This window comes from Euleptes europaea, chromosome 17 (genome assembly GCF_029931775.1).
Source record: "Euleptes europaea isolate rEulEur1 chromosome 17, rEulEur1.hap1, whole genome shotgun sequence".
In the NCBI taxonomy this organism is placed as follows: Eukaryota; Metazoa; Chordata; class Lepidosauria; order Squamata; family Sphaerodactylidae; genus Euleptes; species Euleptes europaea.
Genome location: NC_079328.1, coordinates 19811436 through 19827683, shown reverse-complemented (window position 1 = coordinate 19827683; position 16248 = coordinate 19811436). Strand labels below are relative to the sequence as shown.

Sequence of the window (16248 nt, the reverse complement as noted above, 5' to 3'; positions counted from 1 at the left end):
CAAAATGGAAGTCTGACAGTTAGTTCGGAGCCAACTCTGAGTAGGTCACTCTTGGCTCAGCGGCAAACCACAAATGGAGCACAAAGAAAACACAAACTCTGCTCTCTCGCACATGCCTTCGCCCCCCCCATGTGGACCTGCTACAGTCATTGAGAAAAACATAACAAACTAAGGTCCAACAAGATCTCCGCTAGGGAGTTCAAGCTACAGCCGACAATAAACCACCAATCCCAAAGCCAACTAATAGCAAGAACAGCTGAATGGCAGAAACTTCTGTCAACTTTAAAGAAAAAAACTTTTCACACTTCTAGCAAAAATGGTTTCTTCATAATGGATAATAAAGTCCATTGCCTACAGATAAAAAGAAGGCTGGTTAACAAGTTCGGGGCTTTTCATTTTAGAAATAAGATAACAACAGTGAAACATGATATAAATTTATAAAATCCTGCCAGGTTTTTTCTTGGGGGGGGGGGGATTTAGAGAACCTTTTCTTCCCTTCCTGTAACACTAGAACTTGGAGTCACAAAGTAAAGCTGATAGGCGAGAGATTCAGGACAGACAAAAGAAAACACTTCTGTACTCAATGGGTAATGCAACTGTGGAACTCACTGCCAGTGGAAGTACCAATGGCCACGAGCACAAAAGGGGCCATCGAGATTTTATACACCACCTTTTAGAGTTTCCAAGATCTCCAGCTACTACCTGGAGGTTGGCAACCCTAATTCCATAGATTCAGGGCCACTACACAAAAGGCCCTTTGCCCCTTTCCCACCCAAGTCAAACCGAGAAGTAGTGATGGGTTTCTCTACGGACAAACATGTGGGGACAGCAGGAAAAATCAGCCCCTTCCCCTCCTTCACATACACAGTGATGAGGGAATTGCTTTCCCATAGCGGAGACCCATGTGACTATGAAATGCTTATGAATATTTCAAGCATGTGGTTGGGGCCAGTCACCTGGATATTTTCAACCCAACCTGCAACCTCCCCTATAGCTGAGAAGGAAAGGGCCATCATGCCATGCTAGTGCAGGGGAAGAAGGCATGCTTTACATGAACAAGGTTACAGGTTCAGTCCAAGAATGATTGCGCTACCAGGGTTGGGAAATACATCGGAAAGCCACTCCCAGTCCAAGCATAGTGGCCTAGATAGACCACTGGTCCAAATGAGTCTAAGCAAGCTTCACATGTGTCATGAGGCAGCCTGGCCCCATGACAATAGGTTTATGTTCTCATGTATGGGGAAAGGGCTCCCATGCTCCTAGAGCAGGGATCCCTAACATGGTGCCTGTGGGCATCATGGTACCCAACAGCACCTTTCCCGGTGCTCACTGTTTTTAGGAAGTGGGTGGGGCCAGGTAGGGCTTTTGCTCAGCAAGGCTTCTGATTGGCTGTGCAGATTTTAAAAAAAACATTGCTTTGGCAGCAGCTGCCACCACAGCACAAGGATCTGCATTGGGTTACTGAAGTTAAGCTGTGGCAATCGTTTTGTGACTGCCTCCGCCTCCTGTGGCAGCCACTTTGTTGCTGTGCCCACCATGCCGTATAGGGTTGCCAGGTCCCTCTTTGCCTTCAGCGGGACGTTTTTGGGTCGGAGTGTGAGGAAGGTGCGGTTCGGGGAGGGACTTCAATGCCATAGAGTCCAATTGCCAAAGCGGCCATTTTCTCCAGGGGAACTGATCTCTATCGGCTGGAGATCAGTTGTCATCGTAAGAGATCTCCAGCTAGTACCTGGAGGTTGGCAACCTTAATGCTGCATCAGAATTCCAAATGTGCCTGCAGGTTCAGAAAGGTTGGGGACTCCTGTCCTAGAAGTATATGAACGAGACAGAGACAGAGGGGGGGGGGCGGAAAGAGAGAGAAATAGTCTGTCATAGGGCTGCTTCAAACTGACTTTTTAAAGAGTTTTGGGAAGTATTCTGTCTGGCCGCGTAAAAGTGTCAACAGAAACCTAAGAAGCCAAGGCACAAAAGAAGCCAGGCTGGCAAAAGATAAGATTTGGAATTCAGAACTTACAATGTAGGTCAAAAAGGGCAAGAGTCCAGTAGCACCTTAAAGACTAACAAAAATATTTTCTGGTAGGGTATGAGCTTTCATGAGCTGTGGCTCACGAAAGTTCATACCCTACCAGAAAATATTTTTGTTAATCTTTAAGGTGCTATTGGACTCTTGCCCTTTTCTACTATTGGAAAAGACAGTCATGCTAGGAAAAGTTGAGGGCAGCAGGAAAAGAGGAAGACCTCACAAGAGATGGATTGACTCAATAAAGGAAGCCACAGCCTTCAGTTTGCAAGATCTGAGCAAGGCTGTCAAAGATAGGACATTTTGGAGGACTTTCATTCATCTGAAGAAGTGAGCTGTGGCTCACGAAAGCTCATACGCTACCAGAAAATATTTTTCTTAGTCTTTAAGGTGCTACTGGACTCTTACCCTTTTCTACTACTGCAGACAGACTAACAGGGCTACCCACTGTGAATGTAGGTCAGTACTCTTCAGATGGATGCGGCGAGGGATAGTATTTCAGAGAATCTGGGCTACTGACTGGGGGGAAAGAAGACAGGAAAGGAGTACTAGTGATAGGCAGGCAAGAAAAGACGGCCGATGGCTCAGAAGTCCCCTTGCCTCACGGCACCTTGAAGATCAACCAGCTTTCATGGACAAGTGTTGCTTCCTCAAATTCCTGAGTCAGGCCTTCACTAGACAGACAGTTATATCTGAAGGGTGACAAAAGAAGAAACTGGGCTGTGAAATGCAGGAAACGGACTCTGAGAGCCAGCGTGGTGTAGTGGTTAAGAGTAGTGCGTTGGAGTGGTGGACTTTGATCTGGAGAACTGGGTTTGATTCCCCGCTCCTCATGAGCAGCGGAGGCTAATCTGCTGAACCAGGTTGGTTTCCCCATTCCTAAGCATGAAGCCAGCTGGGTGACCTTGGGCTAGTCACAGCTCTCTTAGAGCTCTCTCAGCCCCACCTACCTCCCAGAGTGTCTTTTGTGGGAAGGGGAAGGTGATTGTAAGCTAGTTTGATTCTTCCTTAAGTGATAGAGAAAGTCAGCATATAAAAAAACAAACTCTTCTCTTCTTCTCTTTTGCCTCAGCTGACTAGCACGGCTACTAGCACGGAGAGCCAGTGTGGCTTAGTGGTTAAGAGCGGCGGATTCTAATCTGGAGAACCGGGCTTGATTCCCCGCTCCCCCACATGCAGCCTGCTGGGTGACCTTGGGCAAGTCACAGTTCTCTCTGAACTCTCTCAGTCCCACCTACCTCAAAAGGTGCCAGTTGTGGGGAGAGGAAGGGAAAGAGATTGTGAGCCAGTTTGATTCTCCTTAAAAGTCGGCATATAAAAACCAACTCTTCTTCTCTGTGGAAGAAACATGGAAGACTGAGCAAAGAGAAGAAAGAGTCAGCTATGCTGGCATTAGGGGGCTAGTAGGGCCAAGGAAGTTGAGGGAGAGAATGTGCACAGCACTGGGAACTGGTTCACACAGCCTAGTGTTTGCCACTGTGAATAACAATGTGGACGAGTGACATACATCCCTTATCTCATGAGAACGTGCAAAGGAGGAACCAGGGCAGGATCTAGACCAGGGGTGTCAAACTCATTTGTTATGAGGCTCGGATATGACATAAATGTCACTTGGTCAGGCCATGCCTCGCCAGCCCAGATCGGGACTGGAGGGGTGGCTTCGTCTACTGGCTCACAGGCCAGGTAAGATCTCTCAAGGGGCCGGATTCAACTTGTGGGCCTTACCTTTGACCCTCCCTGATCTAGATTCTAGTACAAACCTATTGAAGCAGAAGTTTATTACATAAAAGCTTCCAGGAAATGGGTAGTATAAGCCTGTACTTGTCTTCTCACTGAAATAAAAAGCGGGGCTAATTGAATTAGCTGACATTTGACTTAGTGCTGGTGGAAACTTTAGTGGTTCAATTCAAATTAAATTAGAGCTATGAGGAGGGAAATAATGATTTCTATTGGTTGATAAAACTATGTTGTTGATACATTTTTTCCCAACTGGTGTGTGTGTGTGTGTATGTGTTAAGTGCTGTCAAGTCCCTTCCAACTTAAGATGAATTAATGACCTATGAATTAATGACCTCCAAAATGTCCTATCTGCAAAGGAAGGCACTGGCAAACCACCTCTGTTAGTCTCTTGCCTTGAAAACCCCAAAAGGGGTTGCCATAATGGCTGCGACTTGACGGCACTTTACACAGCTCCCAGACACTGTGTGCTGTTGCATTTGAGCCAAGCTGCCATTGCCAAAACAATGAGCCTGTCAGCCACATTGGTGCTCCTTTGAAGTAATAAGAACATAAGGAAGGCCATGCTGGATCAGACCAAAGCCCATCAAGTCCAGCAGTCTGTTCACACAGTTGCCAACCAGGTGCCTCCAAGAAGCCCACAAACAAGACGACTGCAGCAGCATTGTCCTGCCTGTGTTCCACAGCACCTAATATAATGGGCATGCTCCTCTGATCTTGGAGAGAATTGGTATGCATCATGACTAGTATCCATTTTAACTAGTAGCCATGAATACCCCTTTCCTCCATGAACATGTCCACTCCCCTCTTAAAGCCTTCCAAGTTGGCAGCCACCACCACATTTTTGGGGCAGGGAGTTCCACAATTTAACTATGCGTTGTGTGAAAAAATACTTTCTTCATCATAGCAACAGTGACAGATAATTTTTGTCTTGTAGTAATTTGCCAAACTCTTTAAAATTACTTTGCCTAATTGTGTCTCATGGTGTGGCGATGAGTTCCAGAGATCGACTGCACACAGTATGAAAAAAAATGTTAATTTTACATTTGGGCATTGAGTGTAGCTGGATGATTTCCAGCCCACACTCCTCTCCCATTCCCTCACCACATTGAAAAGAAACTGAATTAATTCAGTAATTATGTAATTAAATCAATCCAATATCTCCCTCACTTTGGGGCTAAGACACCCTCTTCAAATAAGCTTCATCTAGCAGGCTCCAAGACACCCCATACCCAAATAAGGGCAAGATTGCCTGTATCATTTGGTGGCTTTTCTCCATGGGAGCACATGACCCCCAGATCCTCTCACAACTTGGCTGACCAATTAGGGTTGCCAGGTCCCTCCTGGCCACCAGGAGGGGATGGGGGGTAGGGTTGCCAGAGCCAGGTTGGGAAACTCCTGGAGATATGGGGATGGAGCCTGAGGAGGACAGGGACCTCCAGTGGGGTACAATGCCATAGAGTCCACCCTCTGAAGCATCCACTTTTTCCAGGGAAACTGTTCTCTGTAGTCTGGAGATGAGCTGTAATTCCAGACAATCCCCAGGTCCCACCTGGAGGCTGGCATCCCTTTGTCCAATACATCCCGGGGAGCAGGGTACAACTCAAATCAGGCTCATAGGAAAGACAGTCTCAGACCCTCAGGATATGAATTCTTTAAATAGGCGGTTGAAAATGTGGATTGTTATTTCTCCCCAGTCCCCCTCCCTTGTTTAGACATGATGCCCAAAACAGTTAGAGGGGGCTGGGAGAGGCACTGCCAGTTGCAAGTGCATAACATACGGAGCAAGAGAATCAAAGCAAACAAAGGGCCCTTGTGAATCTGTATTATATTCTGTTTGCCTTGTTACAGCTTCAAGTTCCTGGAGCAGGTGAAAGAACTGGAGCAACAACAAGGTGCTATTACTGGCTGGTAACAGCGAAAACAGGGCTTCCCCCCCCCCCAACTAACCTCTCTACCACAACCACCCTCAAACAAACACCAATAAACTCTCCGTGAATTATCAGCCGGGTTTTATTTTATTATCCCAGCACTCAGATCCATCTGCAAACATTCATCATCCGGTTTATGGTTAAACAGGGTGTTTTTCTCAGAAGGTCAGGGCAGAATAGGCCAAATTCTAGGAGAATCAGAAACCACAGCCTTGGCTAAAATCTGCATTGCAAGTATGTTATCTGAACTCACTAGTCCACAATTTAATAGCCTGTCAGGCTGCATATGCTGAATGTTACTCATTGTGGCACACTTCGATGAACTGGAAGCTTCTCCGTTTGCAGAAGCTTTTGTGCCTACTCACCTAGAAGCAGTTTTTATTCACTACAGGCAACCAGGCAAGTGACATTTGGAAATCTAATTGGAGATATATGGAAGAAGTAAGGCAAAGAATATCGCAGGTAATACCATGGTTTAGAGCTGGATTTTTAAAATCTGGATTTCTAATGTTGGTGAGCTGTACTAAGGTTTACAGCAGGGGTGTCAAACATAAGGCCCGGGGGGCCAGATCCGGCCCCTTGAGAGCTCTTATCTGGCCCGCAAACCAGCCCTCCCCTCACTCTCAATCTGGGTTGGCAAGGCATGGCCAGGCCCAACCAAGAGACATGTATGTCATATCTGGCCCTTGTAACAATTGAGTTCGACACCCCTGGTTTACATTATCAGTTAGCATGTTAGACTCTTTTAGTTGTTCTCTTGAATCAACTGGTTCAGTTGCCCCTGAAGACAACACTATGGACTCAAAACAAATTTCATCTGCATGGCTTTTGCCTTCCTTCCATCCACAGTCTCCCAACACAGATCAGAGAACCACCGCTAAGAGCTGGTTCACGTTGTCAGCTGCACGTAGTCATTTCAGTCCTGAGCACATTCCTAAGCTGCAGGTAAGCCTGCCATATAAACCAGGAGATCACAGACACATCCAGAGGCAAGCCCAGTGGCCATAATCACAGACCTTTTTCCCCCAAAAACCATTCTCAGGCATGGTAGCCATATTCACGGGGATGGTGGAGGGGTGAACAGAAGGGCCCAAATCCAATGCAGGGCATCACACCAGCCTCCATTCTGCCAACACTACAGTATCAGAAAGGTCAATTTTCTAACAAACTGCTAAACATATTCACTATAAGCCCCCATAAGACAATCTCTACCACTAAGCATTTATTCTCGTTTTCTACTGTACATCCTTTTGTAAACACAGATTCTGTTGCCAGCACCTATTTCAGACAGCTGTGCACATTTTTAATTTAAAACACCCCCCTTTCTTTTAAAGATTCAGCACAACTTTTGAAAGGTCTCACTAGGTGACATGTAATGGGTACATGCCAACCTGGTGGCCTCCGATCTTGACTTCTGGCTTTGATAGTTCTCACCTTGTGAAGGACAGCTTTTGAGGAATTTTGTTTTCATTCCTTTAAGTCACCAAAAAGCCTTTTTTTGTTTTAACTGAATGATCTGTTGAGAGTCAAGACTAGAAGTGTCTGGTTGCTACAGTATGCCAACTGAATAAATTGAGATAAGCTTCTTAAACAAACCCAAAATATGAAGCTGGGTTGGAACTGAGAGAAAGATAAAAGAAAGCCAGGCTAGGGGAAGAGACAGATCAAGATGATAGTGCTCCAAAAGCTGCAGACATGTGCTCACATTTTTGGAAACAAATAATTTACACATGTATGTCCAGAGCCCTAAATCTTTAATGTCAGAACAAGTGTTTCACAACGGAGCAGTTCACCTTCTGCAAGTGAGGCATAAGTGGAAATAAAACAAAACAAAAACATTACATCTGTATTTTATATTTCAACATAGGCTTTCATGGATCATAGCCCACTCTGTCAGATAAATGAAGCCAAAATAACCAGGCCTCTTTTTATCAGTTCCCACTTGTGGCAGCTACACCTCCTTAGAAAAGCTATACGGAACATGCTACAGGCCTTCCGAGAAGGCGCATTAAACTTCAGAGACTTCTAGAAGGTGACAGTCAGACTCCCCCCCCCAAAAAAAAATTCCTAAATTTGTGCAATTTGTTCATTCACAAGTTATGTGTCTGCTAATAAAATGCTAACACATGAAGCCGCCTTATACTTAGGGTGGCTAACTGCTTGGAAGGGAAAAAATGTCCTGTCTCTTTAACAGAGGCTTAATAGGATGTTATTTATGTCCATGCCATGAAAAGCTTCAGCTGCTTATTTCCACACATTAAGTCCCTATTAAAGGGACAGGATAGCTTCCTCCAGGCCTACGTGCAACCCTACTTATACTGAATCAGGCCATTCGTCCAGTCTATTTTGACTGGCAGTGGCTCTCCAGGGTCTCAAGCAGAGGTCTTATCACATCACTTATTACCTAGTCCTTTTATGGAAAAGTACTTACTAAGGCTACAAACACCAATTCAGAAGAAAAGTACACTCCCAAACATACTTCAAGATCTTTTGTTTCTGATAAATCTGACTAGGAGTATAAAATAGGACCCCCGCTTGCAGGTCAGATCATGCAAAAGAACTTCCACATATACCTTACGTGACAAAATTGGGGAGAAAAGGGGGAAATAACTAAGTAACTGTCAGCAAGCCTACTAGGTTGCCTCAACCCCCCAGTAGTTTTACGGAGGGCCCTACAAACATTTGAAACCACCAACCAATTCCTTCACAAGGCAAAAACTTTAAGTATTATTATCAGCCACAGTTTTCCAAAACCGTTTCACCTTATTCCTTTTTTCAGCAATGACAATCGTTCTAGAAGGTCACCTTTTTCTAAACAGTGTTCTAATGTTTCTGGCTAGTACTTTAATGGGAAAGAGTATACAATCAGAGGTTAGCTACAACATTTGCAAATGTTTTACGTCTGGGGTATTTTTCTTAGAAAAGCTCTCTAACGCAACAGGCAGAAATACAACAGGAGATGTGTTCTCCAGTGTGGAGATACAGCTTTCGGAGTTGGGTTCATCTGTCAAAACGCAGCCTCTACATCAAAAGAAGAGAATACCACAAAGAGAAAGATAACCCCATGGACAGAAAAGCTAAACAGAAAAGCTATAACAGAAAAGCTAAACATCACCGATTTATTTATATATATACACGTGTGTGTGAGTCCTCAAGTCACATATAAAATGCATCCTTAACCAGGAGATTTTGAAAAAATATTCCTCCCTCCCAGCCTGTTTTCTTTAGCAAAAAAAAAAAAAGTTATACTTCAAAAGATTACACATTCTCCTTTGAACAACCTTTGAAACATGGTATGTGCAGCAAGGAGATACAGGTAGTTTTGTACCCTTTCCAAAACGGAAATCTGAAAAGATGCCATTTCAAACGCTGTTTTTAAAAACTGTCCCGCGCTGGTTATTTAGCCGATTCTCCTCTATTCCATGTGAATCCACACAAACAACATTGAGGGGTTACATTAAAAAATATATATCTTTAACAAAAAACAAAACAAAAAACACACCAGAAAGAAATTGGCATAGATAAGAAGAGGAACTGCAAAGGCAGACTGTAAAACTGATGCCTGGGCACCGGTCATCCCATATTTTTAACATGACTCGTTTCTTCTCACTACTCTGCCAAAGGCTACCCATTGGGGGGGGGGTGTTAATAAACTAGTATCTTACAAACACCACCCCGAGGAGGAGGCTATCAAACCCAACTCAACAAATGGAAAAGCAGAGGCTGAAGGCAGTATTTTTTATTTTACTGTGTTGTGGGGCGGGGGGGGGGGGAAATGCATTTTCACTCATTTAATCTTTTTTTTTTTAAGGGAGAGCCCAACCATCTAACCCAAACCCACCCCCATGTGGCACCTGGATCCTGGAGGGGGCTGCATCTAGGAGAGGGGGCTGCATCTAGGAAGGGGGGCACAGTCCCCCCCCCACTCCTCCACCCCCGCTGGCCCTTTCTTCCCCCCAAAAGACTTACTTTTTCTCCCCTCTTATCAATTGCCCGGGCTTTAAAGGACCGAGAGCTTCCCACCAGCCTCTTCCGTCTCCCTTCTTCAGAGCCGTGGGGGACCTTTTTTGGGGGGGGGGTAGTTGGCCGTGTTTCTCCTCTTTCGGGGAGGTGGGGGGGTTGAAGAGGAAGGAGAAGAGGAAGGCGAAAGAGGAGGGGGAGCGTCTGGAGCTTTGGCTTCCTCCTTGAAGAGGGCTTGAGAAAAAGAAAGGAAGGGAGGAAGGAGTGAGTGAGTGTGGAGAGGGGGGAGAGAAGGAATATTTGCGGGGCTTGCAGGAGTGGAAAGGCAGCAGCAGCTCCGGGCAGTCATTCAATGTCGGGAACAAAACGGGGGGGGGGAGAAGAGAGAGAGGGAGAAGAGAGGGGTTTTTTTTTATTTGCTGGTCGGTCAACTCGCGAGGAGCTGCTGCTGGGATGAGGTCATCGGTGTAAAAATAAAGCGATGCCGTCATTGCAAACCAATCCCCGGGAATGAACTCAGCCGCAGCCGGGAGAGGGAGGGGCGGCCGGCTCTTCCCCGGCCGGTCCCGAATGGGGAGGCGGGGGGGGGGGGGGAGGCGGTGCGCCAGTCCTTTTTGCGCCCTAGGCAAGGCTGGCTACTGGCGCCCCTCCCCACCACCCCGTTGCTAGCCAATTTTAAAAAAAAAAAAACAGATGTAGGGGAAAAAAATAAAAGCGCAAAACTTTGTATAAGAAGTCATACTTCTTATAAAACTGTTTTTTAAAGTGTCTAAAAGTGTTTCGACACTTTAAAAACAGTTTTATAAGTGTTAGACACTTCTTCGGAAGTCGGGCGATGGGTCACTTTTTGGGGTGGGCGGAGGGACGAAGGGGTATCTTTTTGAACTGTATAACTTTGTAACCATGAATGTATGAATCAGTCTATATAGATACTCTTTTGTATTTTCTTTTTTTGTTTTTTTATATTATTGTTGTTGTTTGTTTTTTATGTTATAAAAATTAATTAATTTTTTTTAAAAAAGTCATACTTATTATATTCCATAGCACCGTTGTGGTGCTTTTCTTAAAATAAAAATCGAAATTGTCAGTTGCATTCCCCCCCCCCATCTGTTTAAACCGGTGCCCCAAAGGCCCCTCTGAGGTCTGCGCCCTAGGCGGCTGCCTAGTTCACCGGCCCTGGGGGGGGGGGGGGGTTCTGGCTCTCCTCTCTCCCCCCCCCCCCGACTCCTCCTGGGTAAACCGGACCGTCCCACCCCAGCCAGCCGGCGCTCCCGGCAGGTCCTCTGGCCCCGCGTCCAGCAGCCTGGCTCAAGGCTCCCCCCTCCCCCCTCCGTTTTAGGGATTTTGGCTTCGGTTTGCTAGCAAAGCGCCCGGGCAGGTTAGCATCATAGAAGCATAGAGTTGGAAGGGACCCCAGGGTCATCTAGTCCGACCCCCGGCACAATGCAGGAAATTCACAACTCCCTCCCCCCCCTTACCACGCACACACACCCAGTGACCCCTACTCTATGCCCAGAAGGTGGCTAAGATGCCCTCCCTCTCATCATCTGCCTAAGGTCATAGAATCAGCATTGCTGACAGTCTAGGGTTGCCAGGTGCCTCTTCGCCACCGGCGGGAGATTTTTGGGGTGGAGCCTGAGGAGGATGGGGTTTGGGAGGGGAGGGACTTCAATGCCATAGAGTCTAATTGCCAAGCCAGCCATTTTCTCCAGGTGAACTGATCTCTATTGGCTGGAGATCAGTCGTAATAGCAGGAGATCTCCTGCCGCCGCCTGGAAGTTGGCAACTGTACTGACAGGTAGCCGTCTAGCCTCTGCTTAAAAACCTTCAGGGCAGGAGAGCTCACCACCTCCAGAGGTTGAAGCAGCCCGTGAGGCTTGCAGAGCCACGGGGGTCTGAGGGGGTCACAGCAAGTTGAAGCCCCGCAACGCCACAGGCAAAGCTCCCCCCACCCACGCTTGCCCCCGGCATCTAATGTTCCACCTGGAACTTTCCCCCGTTTTTATGCCGCCTCTCCAGAGTCCTGTTCTAGGCGGCTTACAATTAAAACGGGGCCTAAAACAGCGTAGGGTTTAGGGTTTCCATAGGGTCCATAGGGTTTAGGGGTTCCAACCTCCAGGTACTAGCTGGAGATCTCCTGCTATTACCACTGGTCTCCAGCCGATCGAGATCAGTTCACCTGGAGAAAATGGCCTCTTTGACAATTGTACTCTATGGCATTGAAGTCCCTCCCCTCCCCAAACCCCGCCTTCCTCAGGCTCTGCCTCCAAAACCTCCTGCTGGTGGCAAAGAGGGACCCGGCAACCCTGGTTGCCAGCTCCGGGTTGGGAAATACCTGGAGTTTTTGGGGGAGGGACTGAGAGAGTGTGACTAGTCCAAGGTCACCCAGCTGGCTTCCTGTGTAGGAGTGGGGAAACAAATCCAGTTCACCAGATTAGCCTCCACCGCTCATGTGGAGGAGTGGGGAATCAAACCCAGCTCTCCAGATCAGAGTCCACCGCTCCAAACCACTGTTCTTAACCACTTCACCACGCTGAGATCAGTTCACCTGGAGAAAATGGCCACTTTGGCAATAGGACTCTATGGCATTGAAGTCCCTCCCTTCCCCAATCCCTGCCCTCCTCAGGCTCCGCCTAAAAAAATCGCCAGGTATTTCCTAACCTGGAGCTGGCAACCCTATTTCTCCCTCTCCCTTTACCTACCATTCCATGCTGTACCAATCCATACTGTAAACTCCCTTTTGAAAAGGGAGCTTTGCTCCTCCCCTCTTCCTATAGTGGTGACAGAGGGGGTGTCCACACGGACACTCCCTTGCAGCCATTCTATGAATTACCCAATATACAAGATGAAAACAGGTGTTATCTTTAATCCTTTTTAAAGGGGAAGGCCTCATTGATTTTACAAAAGCTCCTTAATGGCCTTTGCCTTCAGAAGGTGACATCCCTTAGAATCGGTAGAAGAGGGCAGGGAAATACTTTGAAGGGGGTTTGCAGCTTGGTGTAGTGGTTAAGAGCGGCAGACTCTAATCTGGTGACCTGGGTTGGTTTCCCCACTCCTCCACATGAAGCCTGCTGGGTGACCTTGGGCTAGTCACACTCTCTCAGCCTCACCTACCTCACAAGGTGTCTGTTGTGGGGAGAGGAAGGGAAGGAGATTGTGAGCTGGTTCTTCTTGACCCTCCTTAAAATGTAGAGAAAGCTGGCATATAAAAACCATCTTCTTCTCCTTCTAACATTCAGTTACAGGCACAACGTGGTGTGAGGTGACAGGAGATTCCCTGTGGGAATTTCATACAGAAACAGCAGCTTTCCTGCCTGCTAGAGGAGTGTCTGTTTGTTTCCACTATGCTCTACTTGTAAAGGAAACAGATATTACAAAGACATTGTAAATCTCCAGTCCTCTAAGGAAACTAAACTCTAAAGGGCTTCCCAAAGAATCTCTCAGTGCATACAATCTTCCAAACGGTTGATTGGGTTTGTGCGGGGCTGAGTGTTGGGGGGCGGGGGTGGCATATGGAAAATGTCCTAAGTGTGGAAATGACTAGTTTTGCCATTAATCTCTTGATGGCTCATTCAGAGGGGCAAGTTGTTGCTTGGTGCTGTAGTCATCCAAAGATGACTACGTATATGAGAACCTGCAGGAAAAAATATAGTAGTACAATCCATACCGGAGTTACACCTTTCCAAACCCATTGACTTCAATTCACTTAGAAAGGGGTAACTCTGCTTAGGATGGAACTCCAAGTGCTGCATCTGTTTAGAAGGCTGGGCAATCTGTCCTTTTGAATGTTTATATGTTGGCACTGAAGCATCAATGTACGCCTACGGTCCTTTCAACCCATCTTATTGTAAATAGTTGCAGTTTGTCTAATATCAATGCATGTATACCATAACCAACTCGCTTCTTTTGGAAGGTTGATTCACGGCTGTGTTGCTCATACACCCGCAGCCTGACATTTCCAGCGACATCTTTATTTGGTTTGCGGGTTAAAGGATGTTCATACTGTGGCATTTGCTCCCTGTCAAGTTGCCATCTGTCTCCTAAACATTGTTTACGGGAATGCAAAAGCAAATAAAATAAAATAAAAATTGAGGGACTACCAATGACACTACATTTCTATGAGTGTTTCAGGGCATTTTCCATAGGCATACAGTAGAAATCTAGCACTATAACCTTCTCATTTTATGTTTTGTGGTCATTTATTAGAAAAACCCATAACAACAGTCCACAACCATCTTACTCAGTCACTGGCACCTCCCGTTAAAGAAGAAGAAGAGTTGGTTTTTATATGCCGACTTTCTCTACCACTTAAAGGAGAATCAAACTGGCTTACAATCACCTTTCCTTCCTCTCCCCACAACAGACACCCTGTGAGGTGGGTGGGGCTGAGAGAGCTGTGACTAGCCCAAGGTCAGCCAGCTGGCTTCATGTCCAGGAGTGGGGAAACCAACCCGGTTCACCAGATTAGAGTCCGCTGCTCATGAGGAGTGAGGAATCATACCCAGTTCTCCAGATCAGAGTCCACTGCTCCACACCACCTCTCTTAACCACTACACCATGCTGGCTCTCTGGGGCTGGGGATGGCCTCTGTCTAAAATCTCAAAGACCAGTCAGAGGAGAGGCATGCTCCCCAAATTTCTGACAGCTATTTTTTTATTTACCTCATTGATCCCCTGCCTTTCTCCCCTGTGGGGACCCAACATGGGTTACATTGCTCTCCTCCCCTCCATTTTAGACAGCTAAGGCATACTTCTGAGTGAAAATTGGAAGCACAATTTAGAATTTGAAAGATAAGAATGAACGGTCCTTAGGTAGTTTTCCAGCACTGCTACTTTTGCAAGAATCACTGTTCTAGGGATGCATCCTAACTGGAAGTATGCAAGCCCAGAACATTAACTCATGCAGAGATGCGATGGCCAGCCCCCTCTGAGAATGAGTAATTTGTGCTGCGCAATTCTGCCGTGTGATGATTCAAGCACTCTGGAAGTGTTTAAATGATCCAAACACATCTGATGAGGGATGTGGTAGAATTACCCTCCTACACTGAAGGAGGTTGCAGGAAGAACCAAAGCAAAACCAAAAACCGATTAGAGGAAGGCAGGACCAGATCAGTAAATCATGCAGGGATAGTGGACTATCTTAAATGGTACAATCCACACATTACGAAGTCCATGTGGCAGGTATGTGGACTGTCAGCAGATGTACCCCTGGATTTGTGTGCTGGGAACTCAATTGTATGCTGGGAACCTGGAACGGTATGCTGGGAACTCAATTCCCAGGCGTGTGGGTACCCAATCCAGATCAGGACTGTGGCGCATGGGGGGAAAAGAGGCTTAAGCCTCCTTGCTGTGACATTTTCCCAACTTGAAATCGCTCTGGAGAGCCACCAGTACATGGAAATTTCCCCTACAGGCAAATAGCAATTCCCCAGGGCCATTTCAGATTGAGAAAACAGCACCAGAAGGGGAGACTTAACCACCTGTACCTTATGTGTGATAACCCAATCTGCTTCAGGTCCCTGCTTGCCTGGGAACTGAGTTCTGAGCATCGAACTCCCAAAGCATATCTGTGGAAAGCCCACTTGGGGGACACATGAACAATGCCATGTGTGGATTGGCCTTTTCATGTTTGGGATGCTTGGTGGAGCAGCGGGAGCAAAACAGAGAGGGAATTGGGGTCACACTGGAAGTGACACAGCTGCGTTAGGGCAGTGCTGATTATCCAGACTCTGCTCCCCTGGTGTCTCCTGTCCTGGGGGTTGCCAGCTAAGGTTGCCAGGTCCCTCTTTGCCAGTGGCAGGAGGTTTTTGGGGTGGAGCCTGAGGAGGGCCGGGTTTGGGGAGGGGCTTTAATGCCACAGAGTCCAATTGCCAAAGCGGCCGTTTTCTCCAGGTAAACCAATCTCTGTTGGCTGAAGATCAGTTGTAATAGCAAGAGATCTTTGTTCCATTCAGCACAGAACCTGCTACTAAGCGGTCAGTGTTGAACCCTGAGGAAGACTGACATCGAAACAGGACGATTACCAGATCCCTGTCTGTCATTATTGAGGGGTTCTTATTCTTTTTATACGTGTGGCTTGAAGTCATCTGTGTGGACTATCAATATCACCACAGAAATTTTGGATTCCTTGCATGGACAAAACTTATTGCATGACATACCCTGCGATGTATCAGGCATTGTTTGGACTCACAATCTTTGCACTTTGCTACTTGTTTATTTCGTTAATATAGATTTGTGACTTTTTGTATCTACAATTGTTTTTGAAGGGTTTTTTTGTAAAGCCAGTGCTGCTGGTTATTTTCTGGCACCGTTCCTTATTACAGCAGGCTAATAATTTTCTGAGTGTTCTAGTACCTGGAGGTTGGCAATACTACTTCCATAGACTCAGCACTGAAGCATGTTACATTAGCAGTTCTAGAAGGGCCTCAACCCACATTTTGTGAATGAGTGTAGAAGGCAACACGGAGCTAGAGAGAACCAGTGTTCCGATTCAGCCAAAGGCAGTTGCATAGATTTGTACGAGAAAATTGGCAAACCTCATCCATTCAGAGCTCTTTGTGGCAGGCTGGCTCGTGGGACAGGGTCTGCTTTTCCACCCAGC

General features: G+C 46.6%; 1 protein-coding gene across 1 annotated transcript in view; it reads right to left on the bottom strand.

Moving 5' to 3' along the window:
• Positions 1-9702, bottom strand: part of DUSP16 (dual specificity phosphatase 16) — a 56261-nt gene extending 46559 nt beyond the window's left edge. The window contains exon 1 of the mRNA XM_056862468.1: positions 9658-9702. The gene's annotated coding sequence lies outside the window, so the exon portion shown is untranslated. The remainder of the gene's footprint in view (positions 1-9657) is intronic.
• Positions 9703-16248: the final 6546 nt, after the last annotated feature.